The following is an 11,179-nucleotide window of genomic DNA, read 5'->3' as shown; positions in this document are numbered from 1 at the left end:
GGGATATTGAGGTCTCTCGTTACTATTGTATTGGTGTTCATCTTGTTTCTCGTGTCCATTAGTATTTGTTTCATGAAGTTGGGTGCACCGGTATTTGGTGCATATATTTTTATAATTGTTAACTCTTCCTGCTGAATTGTTTCCTTAAACAATAGTAATCTTTGTCTCTACTGATCAGTATTGACTTGAAATTCACTTTATCTGAAATTAGGATACCACCTCCTCCTTTTTTCAGAGATCCTGTTGCATGGAATATTGTTGTCCATTGTTTGATTTTTAATTTGTGAGTTTCTTTTTTAAGTGTGTTTCTTGTATACCGCATACTGTTGGGTTTTGTTTCTTTATCCATTCTGCCAGTCTGTGTCTTTTGACTGGGGAATTGATAACATTAACATTGAGAGTTATTACTGGGAGGCATTGACTTACTGACATTTTCCTCCTTCTGATTTCCTTATTTTTTCCCTTTTTGCTTAGCAGCTCATTCTACCAGGTGTATTCATTTCTTTTGACGTATTGGCATTTTTGGCTTCATTGTCTCTTCCAGGATATCTGTGAGAACTTTTCTAACACTGGTTTTGTTACAGCTGAGTGGGCTGAAAATAGTCCAGGTTCTTGTGTATGACAAGGAAAGAATCACCAAATGTCCATCTTGTAGTGTGTAGTATACATAGCCACGTTTATTGAAGATTGTGAGATGGTAGCAGCATGAACAAGCAGAAGGGCTAAGGGGAAAAAAGGGAGTCAATAACTCAGGCTTCCAGTATTTATAGGGTCAGATTGGAGGTGCCTCCCACTGTTTCTCTCACTGGTGCCAGTTATGTGCCACCTTGGGCATCTTGACCTCCTAAGCTTAAAGCCCAATAATCTTTAGGGTGGTACTGTGTGTATGGTTAAATGGAAAGGGGGAGTGACTCACTCGACTTTGTTGTTTTGGGGGGGTACCAGGGATCGAACTTGGGTCCTTGTGCTTATGAGGCAGGTGGCAGAGCCACTGAGCTAAATCCTGGCTCCATGGCTCCTTTGTTTTTGTTTTTTTTGGGGGGTATGGGGGATTGAACTCGGGACCTTGTGCTTGCGAGGCACACAGCAGAACCACTGAGCTAAATCCCCAGTGCTCTTTTGTTTTTAACTGTACTAATTTGGTGGTCATGACTTTCTTGAGGTTATCTTGTCATGAAAATACCTATTTATCCATCAATTTTAAAGGAAAGTTTTACAGGATACATAAATCGGGGTTGGAAGTTATGTTTTAGCTATTAAACACTTCACTCCAGCCCCTCCTAGCCTTTGAGGTTTATGTAGAGAAGTCTGCTATAATTCTATTGGATTTACCTTTGTTCTAAATACTTTTAATTGGGAGGCTGAGGCAGAAGGATTGCAGTGAGTTAAATGCCAGCCTGGACTCCAAAATGACATCAAGGCCAGTCTGAACTACATAGTGAGACTCTGTCTCCAAAAAAACAAAACAAAACAAAACAAAACAAAAACAAACAACAACACCCCCAGAAAAAACAAAAGCCCCCAAAACAATAATAACAACACTCCCCAAAACTAAACTAAACTAAAACTTATAAGATTTTGTCCCTGTGACAAACTTCTAGTATTTTGAGTATAATTTGGCAGGGAGAGGTTCTCTTTTGTTCATGACTACTTGGGATTCTATGCCTCACTCATCTGTGTGTTTATTTCTGTCCCTGTATTTGGAAAGTTTTCTCCACTTTCTGTGCACTGTTTTTTATGCCATTTGTGTTGTCTTCTGATTTTTCACTTATTCACTTTCTTTTAGACTAGTCTTCTTTGCATCACCTAGCAGTTGTTGCGTCCTTTTTTCATGTTCCCTTGTTTTTAAGGTATCTTTGAGTCATTGGTCTTTGAAGGCATAATTATCTTCTAGTTCTGAAATTCTGTTTCCAAGGTGGTTGATTCTGTTGCCCATACTTTCAATGTGATTTTTTTTTTTTTTTTTTTTTTTTTTTTTTTTGGTACTGAGGATCAAACTCAGGACCTTGTGCTTGCAAAGAAGGTGCAGTCCCACAGAGCTAAATCCCCAGCCCTTGAATTGCTTATTAAAACCTTTCATTGGGCCAGGGATTTACCTCAGTGGTTACCTGCCTTCCTCGAAAGCACAAGGCCCTGAATTCAATCCCCAGGACCAAAACAAAACAACAACAACAACAAACAACTTTTCACGGACTCTAATTCCAGTAAACTGGTAATTCATATTTTATATCATTTTGTTTAGCTCATCTGTTTTTATTAGTGTCTTCTGAAATCACCTGCATCTTTTTGGTCATTATTTCCTTTATCTGCTTAGTTATAGCTTCTCTAACCCTCCTAAGTGCCTCCTTGAGCTGTTTTCTAGTCTTCTCTGTTAATCTTTCCACTAATTTGTGGGTGTGAGAGGAAAAAATAAAGAAAACAGAAGTAAGAAAAAGTCATAAGAAGAAAGACAGAAGGAGAAAGATGTCCCAAACCCCAGGAAACTGGTGAAGAAGAAAAGAAGGAAGGAAAGAAAATAAAAACAGGGCTGGGGATGTAGCTCAGTGGCACCATGCCTTACTGGCAAGGGCAAGGTTCTGAGTTTGAGTCCTGATACCAGAAAAAAAAGAGAAAACAAAAAAATGAAAAAATACACACACACACACAAAGAAATAAAAACAAAGACATTTCTTCGTGATTTTGAAAGCATGGTTTTATTCCAGGATTTACAGTTTTGGGGCAGTGTCCAATTCAAGACATTAAAGGCAGCAGTCAGATCCAAGATCTACACTGGGTACAGTTATTAGCAGGCAATAGGATTCAGGCAAATCCAGAGTGATTCAAGCTGAGCCTGGCCTCTGGCCCATGGGTCTGGTTCCTGAGTCCTTTAATTTAACCAACCTATGGAGGTTTCTTACTGGCCTGACTGTGGCTCCTGGCCATGGTTATCTCCCATGGCTGTCCCTCTCCCAGGCACTGAGAGAGTATAACACAGAGCCCTGAAAAGAAGCCAACAATGGCTGTTCTGAGTCCTGGGTTCCTTCAACCTTTCCCTGGAATGGCTTCTGTCCACTCTCCAGGGGATGTGGCAGGGGCTTGGCTGTTGTAGCAGACAGGATCTGCCAGTCTGTTCCACTGCTGAATTTCTCCCTGAAGGCCTCTGGAGTCCCCCACTTTCACCTTATCTCCGCACATTTATTCTTCCATACTTGTGAGCCAGGAGCCAGAGAGAAAGTACAGGATGCTCCTCATTTTTCTGCATTGTATACCTCTTCAGTTTCTCTGTGGGCTCCAGTTTCCCCACCAGAACTCATGGGAAAGATGAGGTAAAGGGAATTACCAGGCGGAATCTCTGTAAAACATGATACCCAGTGCTGGTTCCTCAAATTTTATCCCAAGACCAGAGTATTATAGACAGCTGAGTTAGGCAGAAATATTACAGGCAGCCAGGCAGTGCTAGGCCCTCGAGAGAACCAGGACAAAGGTGAAACGCATCACAACTGTGGCCGAAGATACATCTGTTGGAGACCAGGCCTCAAGATAAAGACAAGATGACCAGAACTGTATATTTCCTTGAAGGGCTAACACTGGGCCTAATGAAGTCCAGATAGACATCAGTCACCTGGGTGAGTGACCAGAGACCTCTGGACCCACCATTTCCTAGAAGAAGTCTTTGTTCTTTCCAGCCACACTTTTTATTGTGACTTGTTTCCCAATTGGACCACTATTACCTAAGTGACTATATTTGTAGCCTTATTGGTTGATCATAGCTATAACCCACATTGTCTCTATGTGGGTTTTGCTCTATAAAACTCCCCTGTAAAGTGGAGCCCCTGGCTACCTATTCAGGTCCCCTCCAGCCTCTCAGGAGCTATCCTATCAATAAGTATCTTCCTACTCTTAGAAGATTGTTGTTCCTAGAATTCGTTCTTCTGTTTTTAGAGAACACGAGTGCAGCATATCAGACATCTAACAGGTTGGGAGATAGATATAATTTCATATTTTATCTTCTGTATCATATCCTGTATCAAGAGGATACTAGAAGAATCATGCTTTAGGGAGGAAAAAAAAAAGAGTGAACCAAAAGTGCACCTGAAGTTTATTAGAGAAGCTTATAGGAGAGGAGTTAAGTACCTCCAGAGGACTGTATTCCAAAAGTTCAAGAAGTAGCCTAGATTTCAATAATTGCACTCATAATCTTCATTAGAAAGGCATTGTTAATGCACAGTGCACAATTAAGGCAGACATGGAGCTAAATCAATACTGAACACAGCCTCAGAATTTATGAAAATTAGATAAAGGAAAGATATGTTGTGTAACAATAAAAAAGGAGACCAATCTAGAACTACTGCAGACCATGAAGAATTAGCTTTGGGAGGCTCAGACAAGAGGATCACCATGAGTTTGAAGCCTGCCTGGGCTACATAATGAGTTCAAGGCCAGATGAACTATATAGTGAAACCTGTCTCCAAAACAAAACAAAAACCCTGAGCCCACCCTGGAAAATTCCAAAATCTCAAACCAGTACAAATGTATACAAGCCTGCTCGTATGACCTGCACTAACCTTTCTTCATTTGGAGCTCATTGAAGGTTCAGGCCCTTGAGCAGCATCTCAAACACCCCGTTATAAGTGAATTATGGGAAAGGACAGGTGTGATAGATTCAGCAGACAGGACTCAGCACCTTGTTATGCTCCGGAAGACCCAATGAAAGGATTTCTCAACTCATTGCAAAATTTTACATTCTTAAACCCAACCACCTTTGGTGCTCCTGCCATTTTCTTTTTCACCAACTTGAGTATGATCACTCTGATCATACTGCTGCCTAAATTCAACTTGGTCACTTTTTCCTTGCCATCACATGCCATGTCCAATTCTTTGTTCATTGTGCCTAGAACCTAGAAACCCTTCCAGGACCCCATCCGCCATGGTACACTGCCAGGTGGCAATACTTTATTATAGGGTGGCCTTGGGCACTCTAGAATCATGTTTCTGGAGAGGGGCTTGATTGTCACAATTAGCTTCACAATTGGCTGCTTGATACTTTTTGATGTTTCAGATGTGTTTGGAGCAGTAAAATACAGAAGACACTCTGCATGTTATTGGAGCTGCCAGAGTGCTTTGACTAATCCTAAATCTGAGCTTCCCCTTCAGAATCCCCATTCTTTTTGTTAGGCACCAAGTTAGACATTAGCCGGCTGGAGCAGGTGTCTGGGAGGCTACTTGAAAAAGATGGAATATTATTTTTCCTTTTTCTTTTTTAATCATTAGCTACAGACAAAATCCACCTGCATTTGTGGTTCCGAACTTTAGCTCAAGAGAATGTAGCATACTCTGAGTATGCTGATAAGATCCAGGGCCTGGACAAAGTCTAGACCATGGATAAGGGGTTGGAAAAATCTCAAGGGCTCCTAACAAACTAAATGGAAAACATTCACCTAGGGAGCAAACAGTGACCTATTAGATCAACAGCCCATTTTCATTGTCAAAGAACAATGACCTTGGAGGAAAGAAAAGACATTCCTTGAAAGACCTGGTCAATCATATAAATGGAACCTGACGCCTCATTCAGTACAGCTGCCATGTTGGTACTTACCACTTTCGTCATCACGTGTATCTCTGTCTCTCTCTGAAAATCTATCATTTTGCATAAACTCTACCTATACTCTATATAACAGCTTATGTATCTTTTCTGAAATCTTTTCTCAAAGACACAGGGATGGAAGTGTGTCTCTGGTTCCTCACAGCATTGGGACCTTTTGGTGTTAGGACCTGGTTTCCCACTAGCACTTTTACATATAAAATTCCTCATCAACTCAGAGCCGCTTCAGGTGATGTAGATCAGCTTCCCTAGAAACAAAGCTGTTTTTCTAATTGGAGGTTGTAAGGATTTATTGGAAACAGGCAATAGAGCTTTGTAGTTCAACATAGCCATTTGATGCCACAGCAAAGTGGACTTGGTAGATCCCGTGGGCATTAACCTTTTTCTCCCAGAGCTTCCCTCCCTGCATTTAAGATTAACTGTAAAGTTCAGGTCTATTGGGAAACACTGATGTGAGGCTGATAGGATCCTGCTATGAGGGTGCTGGCACCCTGTGACCTGCTGCTCTTCACTGTCAGCCTTAGTCAGAACACGAAGTGCTCCTAGTTGGTAGTTTCCCTACAGCATTAGGTTTTAGCCTGAACTATCACAGGACTTTGTAATTTCTACATTTTTGAGAAGCCTGAACTATGGCCACATGAGAAGCATCTCTAAAGTCCTGTTGATGGAAGAAGCCACCAGTAAGTAAACACTGATCAGTCTATCAGCCACAAGTAGCTAACAGAGAGCCAGTGTATTTCTGTAGCTTCCAGTGTGAACATAGCCACAAGTGTGTACCATTGCACAGAATGCATTCAGAATTCAACTGCTGGTTGGGATTCATGTAGGACTCAACTGCTGGTTATTTTATGTCTAGCTGAATAACAGAGGGTTTCTCTTGTTCTTCTTGACCACCTAACCTAAGAACTGGCTTAGGGAGGATCTCTGAAAAGCTAATGTTTGCTGCCACCCAAGAAAGAAATCACTGTGCATGGTTTTGTTTGTTTTGTTTTTGCATATGGAATCTCACTGTGTAGCCTAAACACAAACCTCAGACTCTTGATCCTCTTGTTTCACTCTCAAATACTGGGATTCTAAGCATGCATCACCATAACTGGATTATATGCATGATTCTTAACCATGTTATGATTTTTAAAAATTGAAAAATGCAATCTATTTTTATAATGAAAACTATAGACATGGTAGTTATAGGTATGCAAGTTTTATCAAAAGGTAATAGATTTTTAAAAGGCTGAGAAATACTTTTAAACACACTCTATTCATTATTTTAATTATAAAAAGTCTCAATCAGGGTGGTTTCCTCCACAGAACATCTGTTAACATAAAGTTAAAAGGCTTCTACCTCTGTCAGGCTCAGTTTTCTCGGTATAGCAGACCTCTTAGAGCTTTCAATGATACAAACAGCCAGCTGCGGCATATGTGTTATAGGTTTGCCACCACTGTACTTATTTCCACTTTAAATTTCTCAGTGGAAGGCAGCATGGTGGTATAGTACATACCTGTACTGTAATCCTACCTACCAGGGAGGCTGATTCATCAGGATCATAAGTTCAAAGCCAATTGAAGCAACTTAATTAAACTCTATCTCAAAATTTAAAAAAAAAGAGTTAGGCATGGTAATTCATGCCTGCAATCCCAGAATTCAGAAGGCCGAGGCAGGAGGATCACTATGACTTTGAGATCAACTTGGGCTACGTAGTGAGTTCAAGGCCAGCCTGAACTACATAACAAAACCCTGTCTCAAAAAAAAAAATCTAAAAAGAAAAATAAGTAAAAAAATAAAAATGGCTAGGAAAGTAGTTCTTGGACTTAACAGTATAAGGAAGAAACAAACAAACAAAAAATACCTCCGTGTAAGTTAAGAGGGTTAAAACATTATAATCAAGGTGAAAATTTGAAAAATAGTAAAACTTGCCTGTGGCTGGTTATTACTAATCTCCTTCTGAAGGTTTTCCTCAGAGATTGAGGGCCCGCCAGGGTTTTCTTGGGGGGGGTCCTTCACGTGAGCACAGAGCTTTCTGATAATGAGGACTGTGGAGCACACATAGTGATAAAATTCTCACCTTCCACCTCCACAGGGTGGTGATAGTAAGAGATGGTAACACTTATGAAATGATGTTCTTACGAGACTATTTAGGGGTGAGAGAGAAGACCAAAAAGGTGGCAATTATTACTAAAAGACACCTGTCACTGAAAGAACGATTTTCCTCTTTCTCTCCCTCTCTGTCCCTCTCTCTCTGTCCAGTGCAGGGCATGGGACCTAGAAACTCTCGGGGACTGGTCAAGAGCACTGGGCTACACCTCACAGGGTAAACTCTGAGACCAGATGGTAGCGCTCTGGAGTAAATGGGTGTATTCGGCATGGAGCTGCTGTTCTTCAGCCACTTACATGCGCATGGAGCCTGAGGTATTGGGATGTTTTCAAGTCAAGTCATGTTTGTCTGGTGCAGATAAATAAGCAAAAGTCTTGTATAGCCATTGGCTTGCTGAGAACAGTGATGAGAACGGCACTGAAGGACTTCGCATTTTTGGAGCTGCTTTCTGGAGTCCTGGTTCATGAACAGGCTCTTTTCATCTGAGTCCCAGGGGCATTATCCCAATGTTTTGTAAACAGTCAAAAGTGCCTTCCTATCCTGAGTCAGGATAGGAAAACTAAGATAGGTAGAAAAGGAGATGAGAAAAATTATAATTTTAAAATTGCACTTTTAATCAAAACTACAAATTTAGGACACAGAGCCAGTAAAAAATTCCTAAGACCCTTAAAGACACAATATACCTGGGTCATTCCCTTTTGCCTGTAAATAAACCTTTTCCACCTGTGAATAGAACATCCCTTTTCACCTATAAAATGGGCCTTTCTCTATGATGGGCTCCATCTCTGTCACCTGTGATGGCTTTCACCAACGGTATGAATAGGCCATCACCTTTCTCCTGCAGAAAGGGCTGTCACCTTTCATCTGTAAATTGAATCCTTTTTTTTCATAGATTCACAAGTTCCACAGGTTTCCACCCTCAAAGTCCCCATAAATATACCCAGCCCCAGAATATAATGTACCTCTTCCTTGAGGGTACTCCACACTATGTCTTTGAGTGTGTACTTTTAAAATTCTGCCTAAAAAACACACTGATGAGATGCACCCTAAATATTCTTTTTCTATGATGGAAGTCAGTGAACTTGCAACATATCCTGTGAGCAGAGGGGACAAGGGGACGTCTTTGGACAGTGTCCTGTGACACCTACTTGCTAGATATGGTGGCGAACACCTATAATCCCAGCTACTCAGATGGCTGAAGCCAGAAGATTGCAAGTTTGAGGCTAGTCTAGGCAAGTTAGTGAGATCCTGTCTCAAAATTTTTAAAAAGGCTAGGAACAGAGCTTGTGATAAAGTGCTTGCTTCACACATGTAAGGCATAGAGGTTAGGCCCTCTAAAACCTCAAAAAAAAAAGTGCATCCAGCTTTATAAAATAATTCAATTAGCAAATAAGGCACCAGGAGTCACATTAGCCAATGAAAATAGCCCTCTGTATTACATTAGACCTAACAGCTTTGCCCAGAAGGTATTTGACAAGTTGAGGCATTCTGTGGTATCTGTTTATAGTGTCTTCCTGCAACGATTCTCACGTTTTACCTGGCTACTTCCTAACTTTTCTCCAAGTGTGATTTTTACAACCTGATTTAAGCAGTTTATGGGTTTACATTCAAAGGCACTCTTTTTTTAAGCAACAAATATACTACTTTCATTCTCCCACTATGATTACAAAATTGAGGAACCTACTGGGATTTTGTTTTGTTTTATTCATTCAGGGATTGAACTCAGGACCTTGCCCTTGCAAGGCAGGCAGTGGTACTACTGAACCAAATCACCAGCCCCAAGAAAAGCCAGTTTTTGATAAAGCACTGTTAATTTGTTTTTATGCTAAATGTATATATAGAGAGTAGATTCTTTCCAGTGACCTGGTGAGAAATATCTTTTCACTTCACAATCAGTGTGAAAGGATGTCTTACTTCTATGCCAGTTGTCTTTGATTTTCCTGGTCTTCATGATCATATTACATTCAACTGCCTGAATATTTACTATAGTAGAATAAAGCAGTTGGAGTCTTTCCTTCCCTGGTTTCCAAAGTGGAACCCTTGACTAAAATAAGTATACTTATTGGAAGCACTAGCTGAGCTTCATGAGAGGTACAGATGACAACTTAAATTTTTTAATTACCCTGTACCTACGGAGAAATATATGTATCATACACAGCACAGTAGGTTGTGCTCTAGAAGGCAGACATGTTTATAGATATCCCTACATCTTTCCTTTCCCCCAAATGCTATTTGGGGTGGGGTACCAAGGACTTTGCACTTGCAAGGCACATGCACAGGTACCACTGAGCTAAATCCCCAGCCCCCACAACCCCCACAATGCTATTTCAATCAGTGCCACTCTCCGCTATAGAGAACTATCATAAATCATCTTACAGTACAGATACCATATTCTTTTTTTTTTTTTGGTACCAGGGATTGAACTTGGGTCCTTGTGCTTGCAAGGCAGGCAACCAAACCACTGAGCTAAATCCCCTTGATACCATATTGTTAATTTTATTTCAGTGAAAACTTTTTGTGTGTGGTACGGGGGATTGGACCCAGCGCTTTTGTGCTGAGCTACATTCCCAGCACTCTGACCTTTTAAAACTTTGAGACGGGGACTGGAGATGTAGGTCAATGGTTCTGCCGCCTGCTTTGTAAACACAAGGTCCTAAGTTTGATCCCTGGTACCTGCCCCCCAAATAAAGTAAAATTTTGAGACAGGGTCTTGCTATGTGAGAAAGTTGACCAGGCTAGGGGCTAGCTCACAATCCTCCCTCAGCCTCTCACAGTGTTAGGATTACAGGCCTGCACCATTATGCCTGGCTTTTAGTAAAACTTTGGCTTTTTTGGTTTTTTTTCCCCTAGGCTTGGAGTCTTTGAGGGTACACCTAGATCAAGACAGCTTTTGCTTTAACAAAATCTAGTTAATGTTTTAGAGCCCAAGGACAATTTCACAGTCATTTGAGGCCACGCGTATACTCATTATTGAATACGTGCTTTGGTTTCTTAGCATAGGACAGCTGGACTGAAACCTTTTTGCTGTCTCAGGGAAAAGATTCACAATATGTATTCTTAGGAATCCTTCCTAGAAGTATAAAAATGAATTCAGAAATATTTAAGTTTGGGTTTTTTTTTAAACAAGGTCTTACTTTGTAGTTCAGGTTGTCCCTGAACTCAGTATGTAGCCCATGCTGGTTTTGAACTTGTGGCTATCCTCCTGCCTCAGCCCCCGAAGTGCTGGGACTACAGGTGTGCGCTACCATGCCTGGCAGTATTTGAGTTTTAAACTTTTATGTTTATGGTAATTGAGACTCTACCTGAATGAAGTGCCAAATGGTGAACCAACTTTATGTAATATGGCCATACTCCTCTGATGTAGTAGATAGCCATTCTAAAAGGAAGTTTAAGAAACCTTAATTGCCTTGCCATATTTGGAGAAAACTGATGAACACAGTGTAACATTTAACATGGATGTAAATACGTAACTGCTATACAACTGTCAACTAATCTTCAGATTGTT

The sequence above is a fragment of the Fukomys damarensis genome, unplaced genomic scaffold (genome assembly GCF_012274545.1).
Source record: "Fukomys damarensis isolate Sample0158 unplaced genomic scaffold, DMR_v1.0_HiC HiC_scaffold_15, whole genome shotgun sequence".
Classification (NCBI taxonomy): Eukaryota; Metazoa; Chordata; class Mammalia; order Rodentia; family Bathyergidae; genus Fukomys; species Fukomys damarensis.
The sequence above is the reverse complement of the archived record's forward strand: the minus strand, read 5'-3'. Positions refer to the sequence as shown.